Genomic DNA, 27,501 nt, shown 5'->3' on the forward strand with positions numbered 1-27,501 from the left:
TCACTTATGGAATACATAGATAAATGCAGACACACAAATATTTACTCTGTATATAGTGTATGTTAACTGATAGTACTAAACTCCAAACTAAAAATCCAAGGTAGCCCTGATGTGGCCTGTCCAAGGCACCTGAGCTGAAGTTTTTGCAAAATTAAATTAGTAATGATTTATTGTGATGTTAGTAGTTAGAGTATTGCAATATATCCATAAAGCCAACCCTGATGAAGAGCATGTTTATTCAGTAGCAAACAGTATTAAATTGCATTGCCTAATCAGGACTACACCATTCTTGTGGGACAGCTTAGTATGCTAATAGGAACATATTGTCATTATAGTTTAGCTTACCCTGACTGATTACTTACAGAGAGGTTCTAACTCATTTGGTAAATGATTACATACTGTATATTTTGTATTTGGAGCCTATAATGACATAATGAGGGGCAGTACGAGGAGATAAAGCAGGTTGTTTACTAATCAGCCGAGTGGTGGGTCGATTTCCCGTCTGCCAGTCATGTTAAAGTGTCTCTGGGTAAGATATATGATTATCTGAATGTGACAGATAAAAATAGCTTAATGTGTATAATACAAAGCACTCTATGGGTTAGAGTTATTGTGCCATCCATCCTTATTTTTAATGCAAATCACTGTGGTAGATTCCTCATAACACTCGAACAGAAATTTCTGCTTTTGTGTGAAAACTTCCTTTCTACAGCCTTCCAACTGCCATTCCTCCAGTTACATAGATGGTGATTATGCTTTTCAATGGATATGAATATATTTTCCATAGTCAGTGACCACGAGAGCATGTAATCCTCTTGAATCTCTCATGGCCTTGAAAACAAATTTGTTCTAACCAGGACATGCTGATTCCAAATCCCTCTGTTGATTCAGACACTTTATTGTGATGAACAGAGAGCAAAAAGTTCACTCTGAAGGCTACATGAAAAAGGTTTTCACGTCATAATTTATCCTGCTGTGTTCTGACATTCTGAAACAAGCCATGGCTCGATCCTGACACAATTTACTATTTCAGGTAAGACACAAGAAGAGACAATGGCTTTGACATGGTTTAATAATGTTGAGCATTATTAAACCTTTTCCTTACTTCTATTTGAGAAAGAAGTGGAAGAGAAAGGTTGTGCACCATTGCATCATCAATTTAACTTCCAATACAGTGCAAAGGTAATTCACAACTAAAAACAGGATAGAATTGAACCTTTGACATTGCTTAATGAATCAAAGACTTGTTTTGATTTCCAGTTATTGTACTTCTCTTGACATCTTCATTTCAGCCCTAAAATAAGGAATACATTGAAAGTGACAGTTGGGGTACTTTGCAGTTTAGCTCGCATTGTACACAGGATGCTCTCAAGGACAGAACACATGTAAATATCACATAAACATGATATTAAATTCCTGCAGTGGACTTAATGTGCCCACAGCATTGAAGTGCAAAGATTAACATAAAAATTATGAAAATGATGGGGATAACTACAGCATTCATCCTAAGGCCTTATGACTATTTAGATTAGATCTGAATTTTCTGGTGTGTGGGTGCCAGACTGATGAGACCATTTGGGCGTAATCTGGACTGACACTCGCCCACATGTATCTGCATGGCAAAGACACACGTTCAGCGGAAACATAGAGTGAACAAAACAAATCTCAATGCAAAGAGAATAAAACACAGCACAGAAAGTTTTACAAACAACAAGAAATAGCAGTTTTGCAAAGTTGTTTTGAAAGCAGCACGACTCAAATTGAGATAAAACAGCATGACTTTACAATGCAGCTCATAAAATGCAAAAAAGGGCTCCTTTCTAGATGTAAAAGAGAGTAAGTGCAGAAAAACACTGTTTAGAGAAGACAAAAAGATCATGGTAATAAGGTTTCTCTGAGCACACTCCTCTGAACCTCAGTCCCTTCCCCAGTAACCTTGAAAATGAGCTGTTCTCTCCCCTCTTCTTTCCCCACACCTCTGACTTCATCATTGTCCTAAAAGCTTCTCCTAAATCCCTCTTGATTAAGCATGTTGCTTTTGTTTCAGTGAGGACACTGCAATTGGAAAGGATAAATTAATGTTCTGAAGATCACTGCACTGGTTTCCTGTTGCACTCTTTTTTTCTTTAATCCTTATACCAAGAGTACTCAAAATAGGAGGAAGGCATGGATATGGTGTCAGGTTGGGATGCATTTTACACTGAAGAGAAAAATAACTGGCCCAAAACCTCTGTAAGACTCCTTAGAGGTTGCAGTGTTTGTTACACACAAAGACTGTAAATAAAAATGGTGATAGCCATGGTTATGTCAGCCACTGTAAAACTATTATTATGCACAATTTTAAACCATAATATACTTTAAAAGTGCTGTCTAAAAAGGCCTCTCAAAACAAATACATGATAAATAAAAACCATGAACAAAATAGACTATTTTTTGAGTTTGCCGTTTGGCTCTTACCTCTAGAAATTAGACTTCATAACAAACAGTGAATAACGAAATTACAAAAAGCATTCTCCAAAAATAATGATGCTAATCATATAATCTATCATATAATCTATTATCAGCTCAAAGGATGAAGCTGGGGACATCAGAGCGTGTGACAAGGCCGAAAGTGCAGTGGTTGATTCAACTAGGGGGAAAAAGATTGCTTGAACGAGTGAATAAATCATTTTTTTGTTGTTCAAATCATTTCAGTCCTTAACCTACACCATGTAGAACTGCTGTCTACAAAATCAAAGCTGCATTAACATGCTCTTTTTAGAGCTGAGGGGTACTGCAATTTTAAGGAAAGGGTAAACATAAATAAAACTATTAAAAATGATGGTTACAGCAGCAGGAGTAAAAGTAGTGCAGTAGCTTTTACTGGCTAAATTTAATACAAGCCTAATTAAGAAGTAGGCTTATTGATGAAACCCCAAATGTAACGTTTTAGCATCAGTGTTTAGTTTAAAGTTTAAACAAAGCATTACGCCATGAGTGCAAAGATATATGTTAACACCTTTAATTGAATCCCTGGTTTCATTACAAAAACATATGGGAAAGACAGAAGGGCATTAAGATTATCAGTGGGAACAAAGTCCACAACTTTCCACAATATTCAGGATTTCAATCACATTTAAACTGATAGATCTGCAGCAATGAAATAGAAAAAGGAGTTGAGCGGCAGCTGTGAGGTAGGATGGTGGAAATTAATTTTGTCCAGAACCTTTTACTGGCTTGACAGTCAACTTGGCCCAGGCTCGAGCCTGTCATGTCTTTCTGAGGTTAGATAAGCCCTGGGTCTCCAGCTCTCTAACAGCCTCTGAATGACAGACATGATGCTGTGATAATCACATATTACCACTTCTGCAGCTGTTGGGCCGCTGTTTGATCAATGGATGTGAAACAAGCACGGATTCATACCCTGTGCAGCAATAGACAATTACGCGTTTCTCCACAAAAATATGTTCTCCTCTCTCTAAGGAAACCATGATAAATCTATCAGAAAAATCCATCACATTATGATCAGTGCTTGGAAATGAGCCACTCCAGAAAGTAGAATATGGAAGAGCAACTTCAGATCAAAGAAGAGGAGAGGAGATCCTGCTGATCATACCAAGAAATATTGTAACATCTCTTGCTCTTTTGAATATAACTGCCTTTATCTCCTACTGTGCCCTCCTCTATTTCTTAACAGTGAATGTGAGAAAAAGCGTGATTTTTATGTGTATTAACAGACGCTGTGTCATTTTTTATGGTGAGACCAAATTTCAATAGCTGAAGTTAAAGGCACAAATTTTGCATTCTGATTGAAATCATTACAATTTAAGTTTACAGGCCAAATCTAAATGAGATGAGATTTTCATAGGATCACAGGGTCTCCTATTTTCATGCAGAATAGGATATAGATGGAACAGTTTAAGATGTGCAAATGTCACGTTATTTTATGGATTTGTCTTTCTCAAGATTCATTATCTAGCTTCTAAAAGCCTGATATTTATTATCAGCTTGTCCAAAGAGTTGCTGTTATCATGTTGCTCTCAATTCCTTCAGGCTTTGTATTAAAAACAAATTCGCTGCTGGGGACCAATTCTCCTTGGATATCTTCAGTTTTTCGATATGGAAAAGATTACACTGGCACACATTTTCGCCAACACAGAGGACATGCAGAGGAAAAATGCATAGTAGAGAGCAAGTTAAGAAAACAGGTAAATTGTTTACATGTTACATTTTTTTCTTTTTTAAAAGTTTCTGAAAATCTTGTAAACCAGAAAAATGCAACTTTTCAGAATTACATTTTTAGGTTCCATGTAAACAAAGCACTGTGATTCAGCACTGCATTAGCTATAAAAATACACCTAGTTTATACTTTAATTGATGGTCAGCGGGCCCGGTGGCGCCAGTGCTCGGCAGCCTCGCCTCTGTCAGTGCGCCCCAGGGCAGCTGTGGCTACAATGTAGCTTGCCATCACCAGTGTGTGAATGTGTGTGTGAATGGGTGGATGACTGAATGTAGTGTAAGGCGCTTTGGGGTCCATAGGGACTAAGTAAAGCGCTATACAAATACAGGCCATTTACCATTTAATTACAAAAATATAAAAAATGGTAACGTTGTCCTATGACGCTGAATTGGATAGTTAAGAAGACGGATAAATGAAGTTGTTACTGCTGGTGCATGATGTCTGTAATCTTTAGTACTGTTTAATAACCATGTATTTTCACCTGGTGACAGTGATATAGTGAATTAAAACACCTTCAGCTTCTACTTGTCTCCTTTTATTCATTTGACTAAGGCTGGAAACGGTCCATTTCTAGAGATCCTGTCCATGAACAGGAATGGCAGGTCCTGAAAGTGCAGGCAGGCAATCCTGTTTCCAAGGAAACAATAAGACATTTGAAGCATCTCCATAGGAATGGCATCGAAAGCGTGACTGGATGCATCAAACTGTGAGTGCTGAAGGAGGACTCCCCATGCAACCCGATATCGCGCCAAAACATGTAATAGACATGCCGGTCCACCATGTGTCTATTTCAGACTTTGCCTCTCCAAAGTGTGAAATAGACATGCATGCACAAGTTGCATTACTGCATGCACAAGTTGCATTAACAGCAGGGAGAGATAAACTATAAGGCAAGAAGTCATTAGTGAACAAAAAACTTATGAAGTACATTTTCATGCCCTTAATCGTTAGAAACGAAGCAAGGCGGGTAATATGTATATAAACGTAAATGTGTTAGTAATGTCTGTTTAAACACTTTCTCGTGATTATTTTCATGTTGGCTTGAAATGAAAAAATCTCCATCTACTGTTATTGCAGCTTACTACAACTTTTCATGCGTGTCTTTTTCACATTTTAGAGAGGCAAAGCATGAAATAGAGTGTGCTCAGACACGCCTGTCAATGACTGTCATTGCCTGGGTTTAGCTCAGAGTAATTTCATTATGGAAAATCCATTTCCTGTTGAGGGGTTAGATTAGGTCAGGCTAGATATCCAATCAATGTGGATCAACTCAAAAGTGGGATCGTAATAGTTTAAGGCAAGTCATCATCATGGCTGCCAACACCATTATCATCATCGTCACCATGCAAGCCACGTCTGCAATTCATTAGCTCCAATTTAAAATATTTGTTAACAGAAAATTATTATCACACTTCAAATTATTATTTTTCCTCAACAAAATACCTTTGATTTCCATTCAAATTATCTTAATGTTCCTCAAATGTATTACTCCAACATTCTCATTATTATTCACATTAACTCTTCTAAAAAATAAATACATGGATATTAGCTGTATTTTGCACTGCACAAGCATTATCAATAATTTATTGTACCACTAGACACACAGTAGCTTCCAAATTTTCAATTCATTCAAATGAGGCTATTAAGCTGAGGGCTTTGAAACAAAACATAACTTTCAAAGTTGGATTTTATTTCAGTGCCAAAAAACAACTGCCTTGTTGTGATTTACTCATGATACAAAGAGGCGCCAAGAGGCAAACTGGGAGGAGGCGCAAAACATGAGCTTTACTTATAAGAAGAAAACCAGACTGGAATTGCAGTCTAACAGATAACGTCAAATTGAGGCATAAGGAGAACCCAAGGAGCAACACAAAAAAACAAAACAACACAAAAAAAAGAAAAGAAAAAACATACTGACAACACAGAAAAGTAATGATGCATTGAATACAGTCCAGCACAGTGGCCCACCACAACAATACTATAACCTCGGCATAAAATGTGACTTAAGGGACTTAAAAGTGACAACTTTTACTGCACACACAAGTTAATAATGTAGTTCTACTAAAAGCATTGGTAGCAAATCATACACTGTTTTTTTTTAATCAGAGTTTTTTTTTTTTAAAAAAAAAATCAGGGATATTGAAGAGTTAAATAGCAGTTTCAGCTGCTTTGGTGTCAATGAAATTAACAAAAGGTGCACTTGAAGGACAACAATGACACAACCCCCAAAACAGGTGGTTTTATTTGATGGAGGGTACTGACATTTTTCCCTCCTCGTGTTTTCTGACTAATTTGTCACTACTTTTGCAACTGGGAAGGGTGGTGTCACTATTGGTAGCATGAGGCAATACCTGGACCCTACAGAGGTTAGTCTAGCTCATCTAGGATGCCACATCAACACATGCCATTACCAGGAGGTTTGCTGTGGGTCCAGCACAGTCTCAAGAGCATAGAGAAGATTCCAGAAGACAGGAAGTTACCCTGGGAGAGCTGTACAGGGCCATCAAGCTCACCCAGAACCCTACAAAATGACCTCCAGCAGGCAACAATCAGAAACAGACTTCACAAGAGTGCCCCGAGGGCCTGACATCCTCTACTGTGTCACAGTGTTTGACACTGTAAAGCCCGATTAGCATTCCAAAAGAATTCCAGAATAGGCAAGTCCACCTCTACAGCCAAGGGAACATTCCCCTGACTAACATTAGATATTGGTATGAAATCCTTGGACCCACTGTCAGGCCCTACACTTGAGCAGTGGGTCCTGCATTCCTTCTGGTGGACAATGCCTGGCCTTGTGTGGTGGTGACAGTATGCAGGCAGTTTCTGGAGAATAAAGGAACTGATACCAATTACTGGCCACCCATGCTCACCTGATTTAAATGCAAAAGAACACCTCTGGGACATTATGTTTTCAACATCCAATGCCACCAGGTTGCACCTTAGACAGTCCAGGAGCTCAGTCATGCCCTGGTCCAGATCTGGGAGGATAACCTCCAGGACACCACTCATTGTCTCATTAGAAACATGCCCGACATTGTCAGGCATGGATACAAACATGTACCATGCAAATTACTGAGCACTATTTTAAGTTACTGCAATTAAAAATTGGACTAGCCCGGCGCATCGTTTCTTCACTTCACTTTGGTTAATGTGGTTACATTTCTTTAGCTGAACAAATGTTTTTTTGCTTTTAAGTTTAGTGACCATGTGCTCTTGTTATTGCTATTATTATTATGTTTTAAATGTAGGTTGGTTTTTTTTTAAGTGATTACTAGCTTCTCTGATGTGGGCCTCCAGTCATGGATTATAGATGTAAATGACCTTTTAGCTCTATCCGGTGCAATATATGTTTGGTGCATTATCCCTAGAACTAAATGGGGAAAAAATAATCATTTAAAATCCCAGTAATTGTAAGAGGCATTAAAGGCATTTACATACCTGGGGAACTGTGTCAAAACTTATTACCCTGACAAAACAATGAATGATGTATTACTGGTCTAAAGGTGTGTGAAAGCAGGATGATGGATAGGCCCGAGGATTTTCCACACTGTGTTGTAAATGTTACACGACTAAATTAAAACAAATATTGATTGCCATGTCATATTTATTCATGTGAGTAAAAACTCTCATGAGTGACATTGTTTACTTACCGAGACAAAAACTATTAACTGTCTTAACTTACTCCCTCACTCATTTGTTAATTGATTCAGCTCAGAAGCACATTTTGGTTTCTGTTGCATTTTATAATGAATGGCAGTAAACACTGCATCCACACATACTCTATATTCTAACTAGCAATTAGAGACATGAGTAAAATTAGCTGATATAGTATGGGAATACCATAATATAAATGAAATCAACTCATCAACTGTGAAATGTCATTACGAGGTAATGATGTTGCATGTTATCGGCAAACCTCTTGTGGAGTCACAGGTGTATAGACTGAGATACTTCCCACTCTCCAAGTAATAAATACGAACTGTTGGTGTTTTTATTATGCTAAATCAGATTGTATGTGCATCACAGGAAAAACAACAGTTTTTTTTTTAACTGAAATTTTCTTTTAAATTTTGAGTTTCACTTTCATTATAACAACAAAGTTTAAAAGGCAGAGTTTAACACAGAAAAGTTGTTAGCTGCAGTGACCAGCCCAAAAGGAAGGAGTGAAACAACTGAAATTGTTTTCTTTCACAGCATGTCTTTGTCCTATCTTCCTCCTCTTAAACCCAACCAGTTGCGGCAGATGCCAGCCCTCCCTGGTTCTGCCAGAGGTTTCTTCCTGTTCAAAAGGAGTTTTTACTTCCCACCTTCGTCAAAGCACTTGTTCACAGTTTGTCATCTGATTGTTGGGGGTTTTTTTTCTATTATGTAGGGTCTTTACCTTACAATGTAAAGCACCTGGAAGCAACCGTTATGACTGGAAACTACAAAAATAAAAATGATTTGAATTAATAGTTATCTTGCTTTGTGTGTGGACCCCAGGAGAATCAGTGGCGCTGAATTACTGAAGCGTCTCTTAAATACAGCTGATGGGGTCTTTTACTTATTCTTATTGGCTTTGTCCAAAAATCTGCCAGTCAAATATTTGTCAAAACAGTACCTAAAGACTTATTTAGATTTGAAACGTGTAATATTGACTTCTTCTGGCTCTCACAGCTTCATTCAGATATATCCAGATCGGTAACAGTGCTCACATAATTTCTGCCTTACTTGCAAAATGTAAAAGAGATAAGCCTCTTAATGTAACTGAAAACTACAGAGTTGGTGAGATGCTTATGTTTATGATTATGTTTTTCCTGTAAGAGCTGAACAAATCACTAGGATAGATTCGCAGTTGTAATTTTGTGTGCCCTACCTCTCAAGATTGCCTTGGTGACTTTTATGCAAGTCAGCACGGTGCTAATTAGGAAAACCTGACACATTCAGATACTATCAAATAAATCAAGTTCCTGACTGGGGTGTTATTAACACATTTTATTCAGAGCTTGCCAATAATGAGTTTTATCTACTTTGTTAAACTCACCTAAAATGTCAGTGTAGCACAAAATTACAATTCTCTATCCCACTGCTGGCCTGCCCTTTTTGGTCTTTGTGTCATTTAAATGTAAAAAAAGAAAGAAAAAAAACAAACCAGACACTGAAAGGTGCTCTGCTAATCCTAGATCTGCTCATTATACTGTTTATAGAAGATAAACAGATTAACTCAGAGGAGGAGATTTAGATGAGGGAAAACATGTTTGGCTTTTTCTGGTATCAGTGTTGGCTATAAACAGTGCTAGCAGCAAGCAGACCACGGGCTACAATGCACCAGAGAACACTGCTGCCACTAAACCGACAAAGAGCAGTGCCTGTTATGTTGTCGGTTTGATAACAGATATCAACAACCTCCAGTTTGGTAATGCATTTACACTGCATTTATAAAAATTGCATTTACTGGCTGTGAAAGTTCTGAAGTTGACCAAAGTCACCACTAAAAACTAAATAACTCTGTAACTGTAAGTGTGTAGGAGGTGAGAAGCCTTCTCTTTCGGGGTCAACTCTCCATCGTGAGACATATCACTGTGCCTCAGGCATGTTCCTGGTTAGAGGTGGCATTTCCTTTCTTCATTATTGCCGCCTACACTTCCTCAGCTGGATGGAGAAAGATTTAGGGAGATCAGAATTGATCTAATGTCTTGTGACATCCCATTCTCAACAGAATCACCAAGGGTGTAGGCCAGAGACACGAGCACCACTGCAATCACACTTACACACACATGCATGTCTGGAAATCAGTGTTACAATGTAGGGACAGCCAGCATGTGAACAAATATGAGTATGCATAATTAGTAAGCACCAATATGCACAGATATACATCACCAAACCAAAACACATTTACACTGTTTCCTTGGTATTTACGAAAAAGAATCATCAACGAAATATATCCAATCCTTAACTCACTGTGTCATTTATACCCAATATTTCCAAATACATTATTGATTTACCGAATTTTTTATTTAGCCAAACAAACTTACAGTCGCAGTCTTTTTAATATTATTTTACATAACATATTTGAAAGCACGTTGCCTAAAGTGCCTTTACTTGATGCTGGCTCAGTTTAATCACTCAAGGCCTTAGCTAATATTAAAAGATGGAATTTATGATTGCACAGTCGTCAGATATGCCCTTTTATATTGTAAAATTCAAAATGCTTGTGCATTTATTTTCTCATAAGATTTTACGTTTAACCCCTAATAAACAAAGGGATAAGAAAGGGAGCATGAAGAAAGAATGAGAGAGTACAGATAGTGAATCAGGAACTGCAGAGGATTAGTAAGGAGCAGCTATCAAGAGGATGAAAAATCAAAAGGCAGCTGGTCCAGATGACATCCTGTGGAGATATGCAGATGTCTAGGTTCAAGGTGGGTTCATTGTGGGAGCAGGAAAAAAATTAAATAAAAATGTGGGAGCGAGATTACATCAGGGATCAGCTCTGAGCCCCATGTTGTTTGCAGTGGTAAAAGAAAGGTTGAAAGATGAGGTCATGCAGGAGTTTCTGTTGACCTTTATTTTTGCAGACAATATTGTGATCTGTAGCGAGACGAAAGAATGGGTGGAGGTATGCTCTGGAGAGAAGAGAATGAAAGTCAGTAGAATCACAGAATATGTGTGTGTGAACAAGAAGCAGACAACAGTGATTCTAACAGGAGCAAAGATAGTGAAGTTAGATACGCAAAAGTCCAAAGCAACAGTGCACAAGAGAGGTGAAAAAGAGAATGCAGGCTGGAGTGGGTAGAGATGAGTATTAGGGGTGGCTTGTGACAGAAAAAAAGGCAGCAAGAATGAAAAGGAAGGTTTGCAAGATGGTAGCCAAACTGTAGGTGGTATAGTTAAAGATACTAAGATTTTCTAGAGAAGTACTACCGTAATTGACTAGGAAGGGAGCGGAATCGGCCAACTGGTGGCCGCTAGGTCAGCCTCCTGGCTATGAGCAACATCATGCGAATGGTGCGAGAGGGAAAAAGTCACATGCTCTCTCCCTGTCTCTTTTATTTGTCTTCAAAATGAACTTTGACTGTTTGGTTAAGATTTTATTTTTATTTTTTTTAGGGATTTTAATTGGAAACCCCAAATAATAGTGACATTTTCTGTCCACCTAGAAATCTATGTTAAACCATTAATCCATTATCTGACTTTCAGTACCACTTTTGAGGGGAATTCTGTTAATTCCATCGCATGAATTGTTACCATTATCCCACGGCAATGTATTTTTACACTCAGACATAAAGCTTCATTTAACAAGCTGTCCAACATACTTGCTCATCTTCTACAGGAATGTTAAAAATTACACATATCACAAATATCTCCACTTCTGACTCCAGGGATCGGTACAGAACTACATTTGTTATTTTCACTACCAGGATGCCTACAGCAGTGCTGTAATACTCTAATGCTGCATATGTGTCACAACAGATTTTTCTGATGTTAAATTCCAGTGAACTGCAGAGTGGAATTCGTGACAGTCTGTTAGAGGTAAATATAAGTGGGATATGTAAGAAATTTTCTGGGCAATGAAATTTTCCATCTGTCATTGTTACACCACAAAATGTCAACACAAACAATAAACATGGCAGTAATTCACTGATGTTGGCAGTGTGAGGTATTTACATCTAACTGTATGTGAGCACTCAAAGGACCAGTTACTAAGGACAGCACAGCGAACTGCCTCAAATCTCAGTCTGAATTCTCATTATGTTTGATCTTCACAAACAGGAAAGTACAGGAAAGAAATACATAAGAGTAGTGCAAATACTGCAGGTTGCAGAGCTTGGAGAAACAGAAACACTTGTGGCAACATATTTACATAGCATCTGACTTACAAAATTGGAGTGATGTGGTAATGACATGTGTGTATAATCAAGCCCTGAATCACCACAAGATTCTGAAGATGTCTGCTCTATGAGAGATTTACAGCTATAAATTAAAATAAGGCAGCATAGGTGTGAATGCAGGAGAGACTGAGCGCGAATGGTTGTCTACGTCTATGTGTTAGCCCTGCGACAGTCTGGCGACCTGTCCATGGCGTACTCTGCCTCTCGCCCTAAGACAGCTGGGATAGGCTCCAGCGACCCTGAAAAGGATAAGCGGAAGCGAATGGATGGATGGATAGAGTTTCTGGAAGTAATTTCTTTTTTTAAATCTCGAGCTTTTTGGAACCACGAAAGTGATGAGATCAGTGGGTGAGGGGGCAATCTGGATGGAAATGGTTTAGAGAGAAATTATGGTATGCATGGCCTCTACTGACTTAATGTTACAAGAAACGAGAGGAGACAGTTTATTTGCCCACTGCACTATCCCTCTTGTCAAATCTACTTAAATCTTTGAATCATGAAATCAGTGAGCTCTGACTGGCAATGTGACATGTTGTTACAGCAAATTGTCCTCTTACTGTGAGAAAGCTATCAGTGAGATGAAGAACAACAGGAAAAGGAACTTAAAGCCAGTGTTTTGAAAATTTTAGTTCTCTGGTGCTTTCATGTTAAACGTTATTATAGTCAGAAATTATTTAGTATGTAAAAAGGCCATCCATCCATCCATCCATCCATCCGTCCATCCGTCCACCACATAGATGTTTCATATATTTTAGGAATGTTGCATTTTTCTCATAATACAGTCTTCTGAGCGTGAGTGATTTTAAACATGACAAATAAAGTGTGTGTGTGTTTGTGTGCGCGTGTGTGTGTACCAAGAGTTCCCTGCTTACAGCTTTGAGCATAGTGGGAGACTAAGAGTACCTTCACTGTCAAGGCCTTACTAAAGCAGACGAATGGGCTAATTGGCTCGGAATAAATCTGGCTGCAAGGACTCGTAGAAGACTTATCAGACTTGGAACCTCAAAAGGATGGGAAGTAGGGAGACAGCTGGAAAGTACTGGATTTTCTGAATATCTGCCAGGGTAAGGAACTCACCAATTCGGCAACCTTGGTAGACCCTTCTCAATAAATTGAGAAGCCCTGGGAGCCCTAATGCGACTGCTGCTGGTCCGTCTCCAATTGTGTTTAGTCTATGCATTACAGCTTACCTACGTGGGGGTGCTTTTATCTATTTTATCTACGTTTTAAAGTTTATTGAAATTGTACTTCAATAAACAATTTCTGCAATCTGAAGCTAAATCTCCAGTGGACTTTTTGCCTATTTTTAATTAAAGTAGCAATGGTTTTGAAAAGTTTCATTTAGTGAGTATAACTCAGTCTTCAGCTCAAGCTTATGATAGATTTGTGTTACATTTTATACATCGGTGACTGAAGATGTGACCGAAGTTTGTAACTAACTAAATCACAGCTGAAATTGAAAAGTTACTGCTACATTACTGCTAGAGGTATAAATAAGCAACAGACTGATGAGAAGTTTATAATAATCAACTGAACATATAATGATATATTGATATGTATTTTATTGAAAAATATTGGCCAAAGGGTTACTTTCAAAAGATGCCATGTTTCACTTTGCACACTTTCCACTGTAGTTTTACAGCATACAGGAACAGAAGGAGGTTGCTGTTGTGGCAGCTGGCTGCTTAACAGCTTACATTTAACAGGAATGGTACATCAGTTAAATATAAGTAATTATTTTAAGCAACTAATGCTTCTGGTACAAAGAAATGAGGGTATAAATGTTTATTTGCTCTAGTCAACTAATCGGAGGAATCACTGGTATTAATTTGTCATCAGAGATGGACAGATGAAAACAATACGTCACCAACAAGTCTTTGACATTTGGCCCTGCTATTAATTAAAAATACAAGGAATAATAATAATAATTTCAAATAAGCACTTACAAGGACCCTCCAGTAAATTCCTGGAGAGAGACTGTCAAGACTATCAGAATGGAGGTGAGACGGAGAAATCATAACTGCAAACCCTTCTCGAAAAATATCAGTCTGAAATGCTTAAACAAGACTTTCTCCATCTGTTGTGATGCCTGGAGTGTCTGAGCTGCCACACTTTCATCTCCCTTCCAATTCCTATTCTTGGCTACTGGGTAGGTCATTTTAGTCACCTGCTGAGCTTGCACACCTGGCTGTCATAAGTCTATAGTGACTATGAGGTAACTTTTATAGAAAACTTTAAGTAGTTTTGGGAGCATTGAGGGCTTTACCAGAGGGATGGTCTACACCCTAATAAACAATAACAAACAATATATCTTATTGTTTACACCACACACATGCTACACCTTTTTTCCGGCTAGTCACATGTACCACACTGCCTCCACAATCATCGGACAAGCTCCACTCCCTCTGATGACCGGTGTAAGATGTCCTCTGGGTCTGAGACATTCTCTGACTTGTTTCTGCAACTTAATTACTACTTAAAATAGCACAGACCCCATTTTAATAGAGACTTAATTATCTATTCCAACAGAATGACCATGATAACTCTCAACACCCCAGTTCCATAGGGACTACGTGTGTTCCCAAACACCCTAAAAATAAAGGAAATACCAGCAAAAAAACCATTTGAATTATAAAAAATATATAATTGTTTAAACTGTACCAGAAGTGAACTGAATATGACATTGATTCACTGATCCACACCACTAGAATCTACAGCAATGACACTGGAATGTCTTCCAGACTGAAGAAGTGTAGTCAGATGGTAACAAAGACAGGTACTCAGAACTGAGTGGATTGTACTACCAGAAGGCAATTTTGCAGACAGTGAGGATTGCTATGAGTACCTTGGAATTCCAAAGGCAAATGGGAACCTCGAGAGCCTGCTAAGAGAGCTGCAAACACCAAATAGCAAGCGCTGAGGAGTCAGATCCATAAGTACATTGGGAAGATGGTCACAGCTGATCGTAGTATACAGGTAGCCAGGAAGAAGGAGTCCATCGCAGTCAAATGCCAGCAGGCAGTGGGTGTATTTATTCCTAAAGAGTATAACTCTACCTCCATGAACCAGCTCAGAAGCATTGCCTTATCGAACATGGTTTGGAAAATTTACCTCTCACCCATTACAAAAAGATTGACCTACTTCTTGAAGGACAACAGCTAAATCAAGGCCAGGCTTCCAGGATATCAAACACTGAGCCATGATCTGGGTGTGGATCCGGCAACCAAAAAAGGGAGAAGAGCGATCTCCATGTGGCGTGGCTGGAATTGGCTAATGCGTATGGGTCAGTCCCACACAGTCTAATTGACTTTGCACTTGTACACCCCAAGATCTGTCATTACCATCCATAGCCAAGCACTTCAACAACTTCCACATGTGCTTCGTGACAGGGCTGCAAGAACTGGAGGTCTCCAATGGAATAGGTTGTTTGATTTTCCTAATACTCTTCATGGCTGCATTTGAGATCATCCTCAGTGGAACGAGGCAAGTGGTTACAATCTGGGGATTGATTTCCTGCTCTAGAACTTAGATGGATGATCTGACAAGCATCCTGCAGCTTCATGTACAGCAAGACTCCTCAAGCACCTAGATGAGCTTATTAAGTGGGTAAGGATGAAGATCAAGCCTGCAAAGTCCTGGAGTCTTTCAATCAGGAAAGGTGTGAGGAGAGATAGGATAGTGTTTATGATCCCGCTCCTATTGGAGCAACCTATCAGAACCCTCGGAAGAGACTGCACCGCTGACCTCTCTGACAAACAGATGGGGAGGCTGGTGGAGAAGCAACTGGCACACAGGCTGTCAAAGACTGATAGCAGCCAGCTCCCAGTGGAACTGAGCTGTGGTGCTACCGTTTCAAACTGTTTCAGCACGTGATGTGGCCATTAAAGGTGTTTGAAATCCCATCGACCATGGCCAGCAGGCTAGATGGCATTGCCAACACATTATCTCTCTTTGGTGCAGTTACTATATTGTTTTGTTGTTGTTGTTTTTAATGTTTTCTTATATTTTTTGTATTATATAGTTGTTGTTTTTTTTTGGGGGGGGGGGGGGGGGGGTCCTTCATGGTTGGGGATCAAGTCTCTAAGGGGAGGGTTTTGAGGAATGACAAGAGGAGAGAAGCTGCAGAGAGGCACGTAAGACTGCAACGCTGCTTCCTGGTCATGTTTTGGGGATTTAATAAATTTGGCTAGAATTCCAGAAATGAGAACTGCTCCATTCAAAGTGGGATAGATGCTGTCTCTCCTTTCTAGTTTTCCCAAAGGAGAACATATGGTTCAACATGTCACTCCTGGTGTGACTGGGGAGGGGACCAGAGAAAACTACATTGTCCAGCTTTGGTTTGGCAAAATTACACACCGATTTAATATTAATTAAAGTGACCTCCAAATTACATAACCGGGTGTCATTACTGTCGATGTGAATTGTAATTTTACAGAATTTACGTTTATTCTTAGCCAGCAGTTTCAGGTTTTCCTGAGTGTCACCTGTTCTGGGTCCTGGAAGACAATTTACTATGGCTCCTAGTGTCTCTAGCTTCCCATGTCTCAAAAAATAGAATCACCAGTAACAAGAGTTTGTTCCTCAGTGGGTATGTCACAGAGTGGGGAAAAACGATTAGAGATTGGGCGATCTATGAGTTTCGCCTAGTGTCATCTGCTGCCCCACTTTCTCCGTGTTCAAACATCCGGCAGCCTCGCCTCTGTCAGTGGCTGGGCTGACAACAATCTGTCAGTGCGCTGGGGCGCACTGACAGATTTTAAATCTGGCTGTGGCTACAATGTAGCTTGCCATCACCTGTGTGTGAATGGGTGGATGACTGGATGTGTATAGCGCTTTTGGGTCCTTATGGACTAGAAAAGCGCTATACAAATACAGGCCATTTACCATTTACCATTTACAACTATGCGTCCTCCTCACCATCATCCAGCCATCCTGTTTTCCTGTACCATCCTGTCCTAGTCAGCCAGGAGAGAGCTAACAGTAGCTACACTACCTTTGGGCGCACAGACTACAGGGGCCTAGCTAGCTACGTGTTTTTCAAGGGTGTGGAGCCAAGTCTCCAATTCAGTGATTCTGGCCTCCAGAGCTGTAAACAGGCTACATTTATTACAAGTAACATTATTACTACTGAAGAAGTCTGAGGAGTAACTAAACATCCATTAGAGATGTACTTTCCCAGCTAAAGACCAAACACAATAAGTGTTAACTGTAAAATTGACATATTGCAAAGTGTGACTGTTAATGCAATTATCTCTCACAAATCTTATAGTATGCAAGATGTGATGCCACCACTGTCCACATACCAAACAGTCACACAAGGATCTTGAGGGAAAATAATCCTTGGACTTTAATCTCACCATCCCACTATCAATAAGAGATGCTGACTAATTCCAACCTACAAACTGAGGATTTACACTCAGATCTAGAAGCACATGTAAAAAAAACACAGAGTACACGTGCACATGTGAATGCTTAAAGCCTTATATACACACAAGGGGCTTACTGTAATCTGTGGCTAGCTGCCTCTAGCACTCATGAAGTCATGGCAAGTTGCCATGATGACAACACAGTAAGACATCGCAAACGTACCTCTAACACAAACAGCATGTACAGCCTCATTTATCAAAGCCCTTTCCTGGTCTCTTTTGTTTCATGTGGGTGTATATTCACATCCTCTACATGCCTTGTCTTGTCACATCCACATGTCTTTACATTCCTGTATAATTAAGTCTGAGTACCTATTTGCCCTAGCAACCTGTTCTTGTGTGAGTAAATGTTAAGCCTTTCACCACAAGCAGACAAAAAGAGCATAGAAGAATCTTTTTCTCTCACTACATTTACACATCATGATCGAGGTGGGAGTATAGTCAGGTAAGTGAGATGATTTCTGCCTTAATCCTGAGCTTTTCTGTGTGTTTCTTTCAGTGTACTAATCAGTGTCATGATTAGTGTACTAAGGACATAGATGAAGTCATGATGTAACGCTATGTCAGTTACCTATGCATAACTAAAATATAAATGTGTGTTTGCACAGTTTGTGTTTCATTGTCTTTAATGTCTATGCATAGAAATGTGTCTCTGACTGTTTGTGTGGTCAGGCTTGTTAATATTCTGCACAGTGTGCAGACAGACTCCCGGTGCAGCGACACCTGGTCATGCCTCAGAGCGTCAGGCCTCTGTGGGACACCTCTGAGAGGCCTTTTCAACAGCCTGACACACACACACACACACACACACACACACACACACACACACACACACACACACACACACACACACACACACACACACACACACACACACAGAGAGAGAGAGAGACTATAGTCACAAGATCTTTGTACTTAGTCTTGCTCCTAGCTTTTCTTTTAGAATATTGGTTTAACTTTACTCTCACACAGAATAAAAAACACAGGCCTTGTACTATCAAAGACACATATATCACATGGATATAGTCAGTGAAGGAATGTTGAATAGAAATGGTTTCAAATCTGTAACCAACTAAAAAAAGAGAACATAGGGTAGGTATATAGGGATTGTAACTTGCTATTATTTTTGTTGTCATTATTAATCAATCACATCAGCAGACAAAAAACAACAACACAATAAACAAGACAAACTATTTAAAACAATCAATCATAAAGTATATACTTTTATGTGTGTGCTCAGGCGATGATGTTCTTCATTGGTAATTGATATTTTTGTGTTTGCTTGTAATTCATCACAATTAGAAAGGTGGTTGTGTTTTCTTGACACCAGCTATATTTGTCAGTGTTAGGAAAGTTCGGTCTGTTATGATGGCTGAACAGCTGCACTGAAACTGACCAGTGGCCAACACTAGCCAAGATGCAGCACTTAGAGGCCAGATTTACTAAACTGTTCTGGACAGATCTACTAACAATAGTTTATTTCAGCTATTCCCTTATTCACTAGGCATCACCACAGGAGGTAGCGCCACATATTGAATTTGGCAAGTTTTTACCACGGATTTAGATATAGGTATAGTCAATTCAGTTTGCAATGTAACTTACAAATTTAATTAAGAGAACCTCAAATCAGCAAATCACAAATGAGTAAAAGGGGAAGGTACACACGTTCTTCTCAGAAAAAGCATGGCAACAGTTGGCAGATGAAGGATCAATATGTCGTTGATAGAGCTGAACTCTTCACTTAGACAGCTTGATTGCGGCAGCTGTTTCTGGAAAAATGTATCCAAAGGATGGCTGCATAAATTAAAACTATTACATCACATATGATGTCCATAAAAAAAACACATTAAGCATTATATGCCATCAGATCCTGGCACATACGCTTAATTAATTTACTGGTGCTGTAACATTTTCGATGCATAAATGCACACACTGTGTATTTCTTTCTACAAAGTAACACTGCAGATATAAGAATTGGACATAAACCTAGTATTATTTGCTACATTTTGAAAAATATTTCATTGTAGAAAAAGGAAACCAAAGAAAAAGCAAACTGCAATGAAAGTGGATTAGTGATGTTACAGAGCTCTGTATGTGTGCACAGCTGATAAAATACATGCAGACCATCTGACACACCAATGTAACTAAATTCCCCCTGCCTAAAATACCCAACATGGGGTCCATGCCACATCTTGTATTGAGACTCTTCTACTTACTCCAGTGGTAAAGGTTATGTTCAGATCAGTTACAGCACATTGTGTTCAGTTTCATCAAAACACCAGTGTCACTGGTGTTTCAGCATGAGGACTCAGTGACGACCTACAGAACAGAGCCAAAGCTTGGCCACTCCACACACAGCTTTGAACAATCCTTTTGCAACAATTGCGCATTTTTCTGATAAAGATTTCCATCTATCATTCCAAATAATTTAATGCTTCTAGCAGCAACTATCACAGGCATATAAGGCACAAAATAAGACTTTTGACTGCGTCATGTGTTGTGGGGTTTTTGTGATACTTTTGGTTTTGGTATATCTTGGAAGCTTTTTCATTCTCCATTATTCCTAATATTCCAGTTATTCCTCCCTTTATCTGACCCATGTCACTTTTCCTCCCAGCTGTGCCTGATACTTTAATTAGCCCTCAGTGCATTTGTGTATAAATAGCCACAGTTTCCCTTTGTCCTTGGTACAGTGTCTGTTTACTCTCTCAGTGTGTTACTCTTGATGGGTATACTACAAAGCAAGATAGGTTAGTAGGTTAGTGAGTGATGTTAAGCTTATAGTCAGAGTTTTCTGTGTCATGAAAGTGGCTCTCTTTTCACCTGTCCAAACCACTGTGATAACTTAAGCTGAACACATGTTTCAATTTTGGTTTTAAAATTGTCTGAAAGTGCCAGATTTAAAATTATTCTTCTATTTACAACATGTTTAAGGTGCAATAGATACTACTTTTAAGCCTAAGTTGGTAAGCTGTACCTTACTAAAACCACTGAATGAAGCACAAACTGTTTTCATTGTCACAGGAATGCACATGTATTAGTTTGTTGTTGCAGCAAATCCATACATGTTATAATTGTTTCTAATCTAAAATGTTTTAGTTTAAAGTTTCAGAGCTCAAATGTGCAGCCATCACCTTAACCTTTCTGAGGTTCCTGCTTAAAAAAGACAATCCACAAATGAATTGATTATTTCTCTACAATTCAAAACTATGTAAACCATCTTGATATCAAAATAAAACTAATACTTGTGAAACTTGACTGTAGTTATAAGCATCACAGCAGATCCCACTGTGTCAAAGTGACTGAGGATGGAAAACAGAAAAATATGAAGGATTTTTTCCTGGCCAAAATTGTTTTTTGGTCTTTTATGGCATATAACCTCTTTGAAAGTATGCTGCAGTAGACCAAAACCTGAAGAAAATCATTAATCAACCTATGGACATTACCTGTTATAGATCGATGCTGTTGCAGTGAAACAGAGCAAAGTTGTTTAAGTTTTATTAGAGACATAGCTAAATGTTTTGCAGTTTAGTACCATCTGTGAAAGTTGAAATATCTTAGATATGAAATAGCAAAAGTTTGGCTTTCTTTAGCCAGGCTGTACATAAAAATAGACAGTGAGTAATGTGTCTGTGTTTAAAGGGAATAAGGCAGAAAACAGCAATTTATAGCAATTTATGATGTGCTCTTGAAGCACACTGGAAGACGGAGATGTGCAGGCAATGTGTTTCGATCATGGTGGATTTTCTGAAAGCAAGACAGCAAAGGTAAGACAGAATTCATGCTAATACTTTTCAAACGTGAAGCCTAATTTTGGTCTTCTTTTGCTGCGTGTTCAGTGAATTTTGCTTGGAGCATCTTGAAACTTGCAGTTTTGGAATCTGTGAGATCTGTGCTTTCAGCAGAGACATTGTTTATCCGTGTGCATGCCGTCAGGTGAATGTGGGAATCTTTGTATTTACATCTTTTCACCGAATCAGTTTACCTGCTTTTTGTTTGTTGTTTTAGCTGTGTTTGGTGATCACAGAAATGGTTTTTGAGCCTTTAGCTGAGATTCTGACATTTCTGCGGATACTATACATGTCTATATTTAAATAACAGACCTGGCAGCACAACCTGGCAGATGTTGCCCCTCTGCCCCCAATACCTGGAGTACTGGGGTTTAACAGGTTAATAAACAACAGTACCAAGAGCGCACTCACAATAAACAAATTCACTTGAATTAAAATGTTTATTTTACTGTTCTGTGTGCTAAATCCCAAATTACTGATTTTCTGCAGCATTCATCTCATCTTACTTGCAACAGGGTTGCATTTTACTGTATTTTATGTTCTTTAGAGAGCATAAAATATGTTATTAATATCATCATCAAATATCATCACGTCATCATTATCTCATTATGTCTTGTGGATCACTTTGTGTGGACAAAAAGTCATATGACTGCTAAAATGACCCTTTTTGAGTGAACACAGATCCTGAAACAGAATGCCCACTTAACAGATGGCAACACTTTGCCTTTTTCAGTATTAAATTAAGCACAATTTGCAGTAAACTGTGTATGGGAAATCTTGGGAAATCATATTAACATGATTCATTTAAATGCTCCATAAAGTTTGCATTTTGAATGGGAAACCCCTACAAAGGCTTAGGTTAAAAACACACACACACACACACACACACACACACACACACACACACACACACTGCCCCCCATTTTCATTAATACCGTTACTCACAGAGTGACCTTAAATATTCATATTAGAACAGAGGTTATTTGTAAACCACTACAGAACCAATGAGAATTCTGATTTAAAGGTGATGTCTAAAAGTAAAAGTCAACTAATACAGTATAGGAACAACTACACTACAGATGAAAGCAACTATCACCAACACATATCCCTTAAAAGTGATCTTCGGCTGGAGGAGTTTCACATTCAAAATCAAAGGAAGGACATAATTAATATTCTCATCACTCAGAGGAAGTTTGCCAAGTTGCAGAGCATCAAAGAAGAATCAATCTGAGGCTCCACTGTACGCATGCTTGTTCCAGGGCTCAGCTCCAATGTAATAAAATGGAGGAGGTATTTATCACCCAGGTCCTAACTGTATATCCTCTACAGCCAATGATGCTCAACTGTGTATTTCTCCAACTTTTACTGCCTCTCACACATACAAATAACATTTTCATCTCACACAGAAGGGCACCAAATCCCTCCCTAACAATCAAAGTTGAATCATGTAGTATAGGCATAGAGCATTTCTCTTTCTAATTAAATTTTAATTTTTGTTCTTTTAAAACACTCTGAGGCCCACATGCAAATAACAGATACAGGTTCTGTGTTTTTCATTAGTTTTCCTCCTGCTCATGAATACTCAACACTAGGGATGGGTACCGGTATCCGGTGCCATAAACGGTAGTAACCAGACCAAAAAGCAGCGCACATTTCGGTGCTTTTTTTTTCCTGAGATGTCATACACTTTGGATTCTAGCCAATCATTTTACCTTTGCAAGCGTAGTAGGCGGGCCCAGGTACGTACGTTCTTTTAGAGCAGAGCTACAGATTAAAAATGCCCAAGGCGCAGTGGTCAAAAGTCTGGCTGTACTTCACAGCAAAATATGCAAACTCAGCAGCCTGCAACAAGTGCTTTAAGGTGATACTGTGTAAATAAGGTAACACCTCGAATCTGATGAAACACCTGGCGATGTATAGCATTTTGTTAAAAGCCGAGAAATGCACCGTATTTGATATCTTGCTGCGAGACCTCACACCATGCACATCTACTGCGGGTGTGGTGCCTGTTATCGGACCCGGAGTTAGCAACATCCCCCAATAACCCGAAGAGTAGAATCCTGGCCCCTAGCCCTGCCAGTGTAGCAGAAATTATGACGGATGATGATGGCAGCAGCAGCCATTCTTCTCTGCGTGAGTAGCTTAATGTTGTTTGTGTGTAATTTACGTTGAGTAGGTTAACCACGTTATTAGGGGTGATCGTGGCTCAAGGGTTGCCGGTTCAAGCCCTGGCTCCGACAGTCTCGATCGTTGTGTCCTTGGGCAAGACACTTGACCCGTTGCCTACTGGTGGTGGTCAGCGGGCCCGGTGGCGCCAGTGTCCGGCAGCCTCGCCTCTGTCAGTGCGCCCCAGGGTGGCTGTGGCTACAATGTAGCTTGCCATCACCAGTGTGCGAATGTGTGTGTGAATGGGTGGATGACTGGATGTGTAAAGCACTTTGGGGTCCTTAGGGACTAGTAAAGCGCTATACAAATACAGGCCATTTATTACATTAATGCATGTAAGGTGAACTAGCAAACACCATCGTAGTTACATGCGGCAGTCTTCTTGTTTGATAGCAGATACTCCCTTTACCCTGGCCAAAAAGGCTAAAATGACCAAAGAAAAAGTGGAAAACAGCTAAACATGAGAGGTTTTTGGACAAAGTTTGTGTTTTTTCCATTGTTTAAGCACTGCTTCCAGCCAAGAGTCAGCCAATTTCCAGCCAATTTCTTCATACATTCTTATATAGTTCTATATTGTGTATTTTGTTGTACAGTTATTTTATTTTCAACTTTAATTTATATATTTTATCTTATTCTCCCAGTTAAATTTACCCTTCATTCTAATTTGTGTTGTACAGTTATTTCATTTTTAACCTTAATTTATATTTTATTCCTTCCTAGTTAAATTTACCCTTTTTAATTTTTCATATTTATTTCCTATCTTATTCATAGCCTTTTCCTTTTTTGTTTTCTTTAGGTCACGAGCAGTTGTCCAAGCATTTCACTACATATCGTACTGTGTATGACTGTGTACGTGACAAATAAAATTTGAATTTGAATTTGAGTGATACCATATATCCCCATGTTCGAACATAAAAGTCCATAAGTGCGCATAGCACAGGACGCTCTAGGCTGCAGGTCGATGATTGATTTGGTAATTGTATCACCAGACCTGCAGCCATATGTTCTGGACACTCAGGTAAAGAGAGGGGCTGAGCTGTCAACTGATCACCATCTGATGGTGAGTTGGATCAGGTGGCAGGGGAGGATGCTGGACAGACCTGATGCGCCTAAACATATAGTGAGGGTGGGCTAGGAACACCTGGCGAGATCTTCAATGTACACCTCTGGCAGAGCTTCAACAACATTCCAAGGGAGACTGGGGACATTGAGTCTGAATGGACCATGTTCGGCACCTCCATTCCCGAAACGGCTGCACTGAGCTGTGACCGCAAGGTGATTGGTGCCTGTCATGGTGCTAACCTCCAAACCAAATAGTGGAGGAAGCCACCAGTGCTGAAGAAGAAGTCCTATTGGACTTGGTTAGCCAGTGGGACTTTGGAGGTAGCTGATAGGTACTGACAGGCGAAGTGGAACACGGCTCGGGCAGTGGCTGAAACAAAAACTCGAGTGTGGGAGGAGTTCAGAGAGGCCATGGAAAAAGACTTTCGGACTGCCTCAAAGAGATTCTGGCAAACCATCAGGCAACACAGAAGGGAAGTGAAAATAAAATAAACAATAAAAACAAAGGTCAATCAAATGGACCAATACAGCAAGGTGGTGGAAGGATGGTCCATTTAGTAAAGTAAAAAAAAAAAAAAAAAGGCAACTCAGAAGGGGAAAGCAGTGCTCTACCTGCACTGTGTATAGTGCGGGTGGAAAATTGTCGGGTGGTGGGAGGAATACTTCAAGGAGCTCCTTAATCCCACTGGCACATCTTCTGTGAAGGAATTTTGGGGACAAGGGGGACCACTCGCCTATCTCCGGGGGTGAGGTCACTAAGGCAATTAAACAACTCCTTGGATGAGGTCCGCCCTGAATTCCTGAAGTTCTCTGGATGTTGTAGGGCTGCCTTGGTTGACACGCCTTTACAATGTTGCATGGAGATCAGGGGCGGTACCTCTGGACTGGCAGAATTATAAGAAGGGGAACCAGAGAGTATGTTCCAACTATAGGGGGATCACACTCCTCTTTGTGAAAGTCTATGTCAGGGTGCTGGAAAGGAGGGTCTGTCCGTCGAACCTCGGATACAGGAGGAACAATGCGGTTTTCGTCCTGGTCGTAGAATACTGGACGAGCTCGTTATCCTCTCAAGAATACTTGAGGGTGCATGGGAGTTTGCCCAACCAGTCTACATGTGCTTTGTGGAATTGTGGATGTGATGGGTTGTTACCAATATCCGGTGAGAATTTCATGTCAGTAGCACCTTTATAAATATATTTATTTAGAAAATAGGTCATGTGTCCAATGCTCATTGTTATCTGGTGTTATCTGGAGGTTTATTTAAAATATCACTTATTAAATATGAACTAAATATTCCCTAAATTCCATTGACTCTAGTAATAAGCCATTGGGCCATTCTGTCTCAGGTCTGGTTGTAGCTTTTTTGGCTAGTATAACTATGAATATGTGTGCCAGATTATATATTTTTTAAATTACATTGCCCTGGTTTTTCTACAAACTAAGGCTTGCACCATGGCACTAGAGTTTGGCAACCTCAGTATGTGGGATAAAGACAAGATGATGAGAAAATCGGACAAAATAGCTCTGTGTGTGCTATAATGTCCAGTGTGTCCAGAATTTAACTTTACAAAACAAGAGAGTGAGATTAGAAGTGTTTATATGAAAAATATTTGTATCTCCACATGGAATAATTGATTGTGCCTAAAATGTCAAATTATAGTTATAATACATCCAAAATAGTGCATCCTTGCTGTTTAATGCGACTTTTTAATTTTAGACTCAATCTTGCGTTATCCATTTTTATTCTTTAACAAGAATAACAGTTTGCGTGTCTGTAAAAGTTCTATTATTGACATCTTAATGTAATGCTAACATTCATGTAGAAACCACAGCATCTGGGTAACTATTTATATGTACAGTTTAAGATCAATGGTTCCAAAAGTAACAACTAATGGAAAGCAAAACATATTTTAAAAGCTTTTTAAGAGCCTTGTATGCTCTCATAATTGTGTGTCATGAACCTTAGCAGTCAGAGGACCATATTATTGCTCTCAAAGTATGACAAAATATTAACAGGGGAGAGAGAAGCAGCTGTACTCACGCAGAAAGAAAAGGCTGCTAACACATGGGCAAAGCACATTTCCCATAACTTGAGAAGAGAGAGTGAAAAAGACAAAGTGGGTGAAAGTGGGAAGAGAGACTGATCAATACACTTTTAGGTAATCGATCATCATGCTCCCCATCAATCACTAGATGAGCAACTTAACCCAAAGCAAATGACAGCAAGCATTAACTCAAGAGAGCTGTAATCTGTGACCCCTGTGATGACTCCTTCTGGACCAGATACTCTAACCTCCATCCACTCAAACATTTGGGTGACGATTCAATGATACTTTCAGTGGGAAGAGTGTCAAAAACAAAATCAACCATCTGCCAAATGCTGGTAAATTTCAGCGACAAACACTTATGTCCTTGATGTTTTTAATTAAACTGCTATAGACAGATAAGTTACCTTAAAAAACATAGGGAGAACACTTGGATTATGGATGGCCTTTTCAAAATTGTTATGAACCTTTGGGTTTGTGTTATCTTGGGTATGGGTTTTGCAGTGTTGCATCAAACCTTCCGCATCAAGTACTGATAATACTTGATTATATGCAGGCTGGCAGAGTGTGTCACACACAGAAGCAACCACTGTTTTGCAAAGGGAGAGGCAGAGGAAGCTGCAGCCGGTTCTTCAGTTTTCTAAGGAGGATAACAAGCTTTGTGTGGAATGCCAACTGTTCTGTTTTCAATTTCAGTACAGCTGGGAAACTGCAAATTTAAAACATTTTTAAGATACATTTAATATTGCACTGTTTCAATGCCACATTTGACTGACCATTATGAATAGCACAATGAGTCATCAAGCCATTACTATAAGCCATGAAGTCTGCTTGGCCATGCTCTGGAGAATTCAAAACTGGTTATGATGCAAAATAAAGTTGGGAGAGGAGACATTGAAGAAGTCATCTGAAGTGCTGACA

The sequence above is a fragment of the Simochromis diagramma genome, unplaced genomic scaffold, assembly GCF_900408965.1.
Source record: "Simochromis diagramma unplaced genomic scaffold, fSimDia1.1 OVJJ01000603.1, whole genome shotgun sequence".
In the NCBI taxonomy this organism is placed as follows: Eukaryota; Metazoa; Chordata; class Actinopteri; order Cichliformes; family Cichlidae; genus Simochromis; species Simochromis diagramma.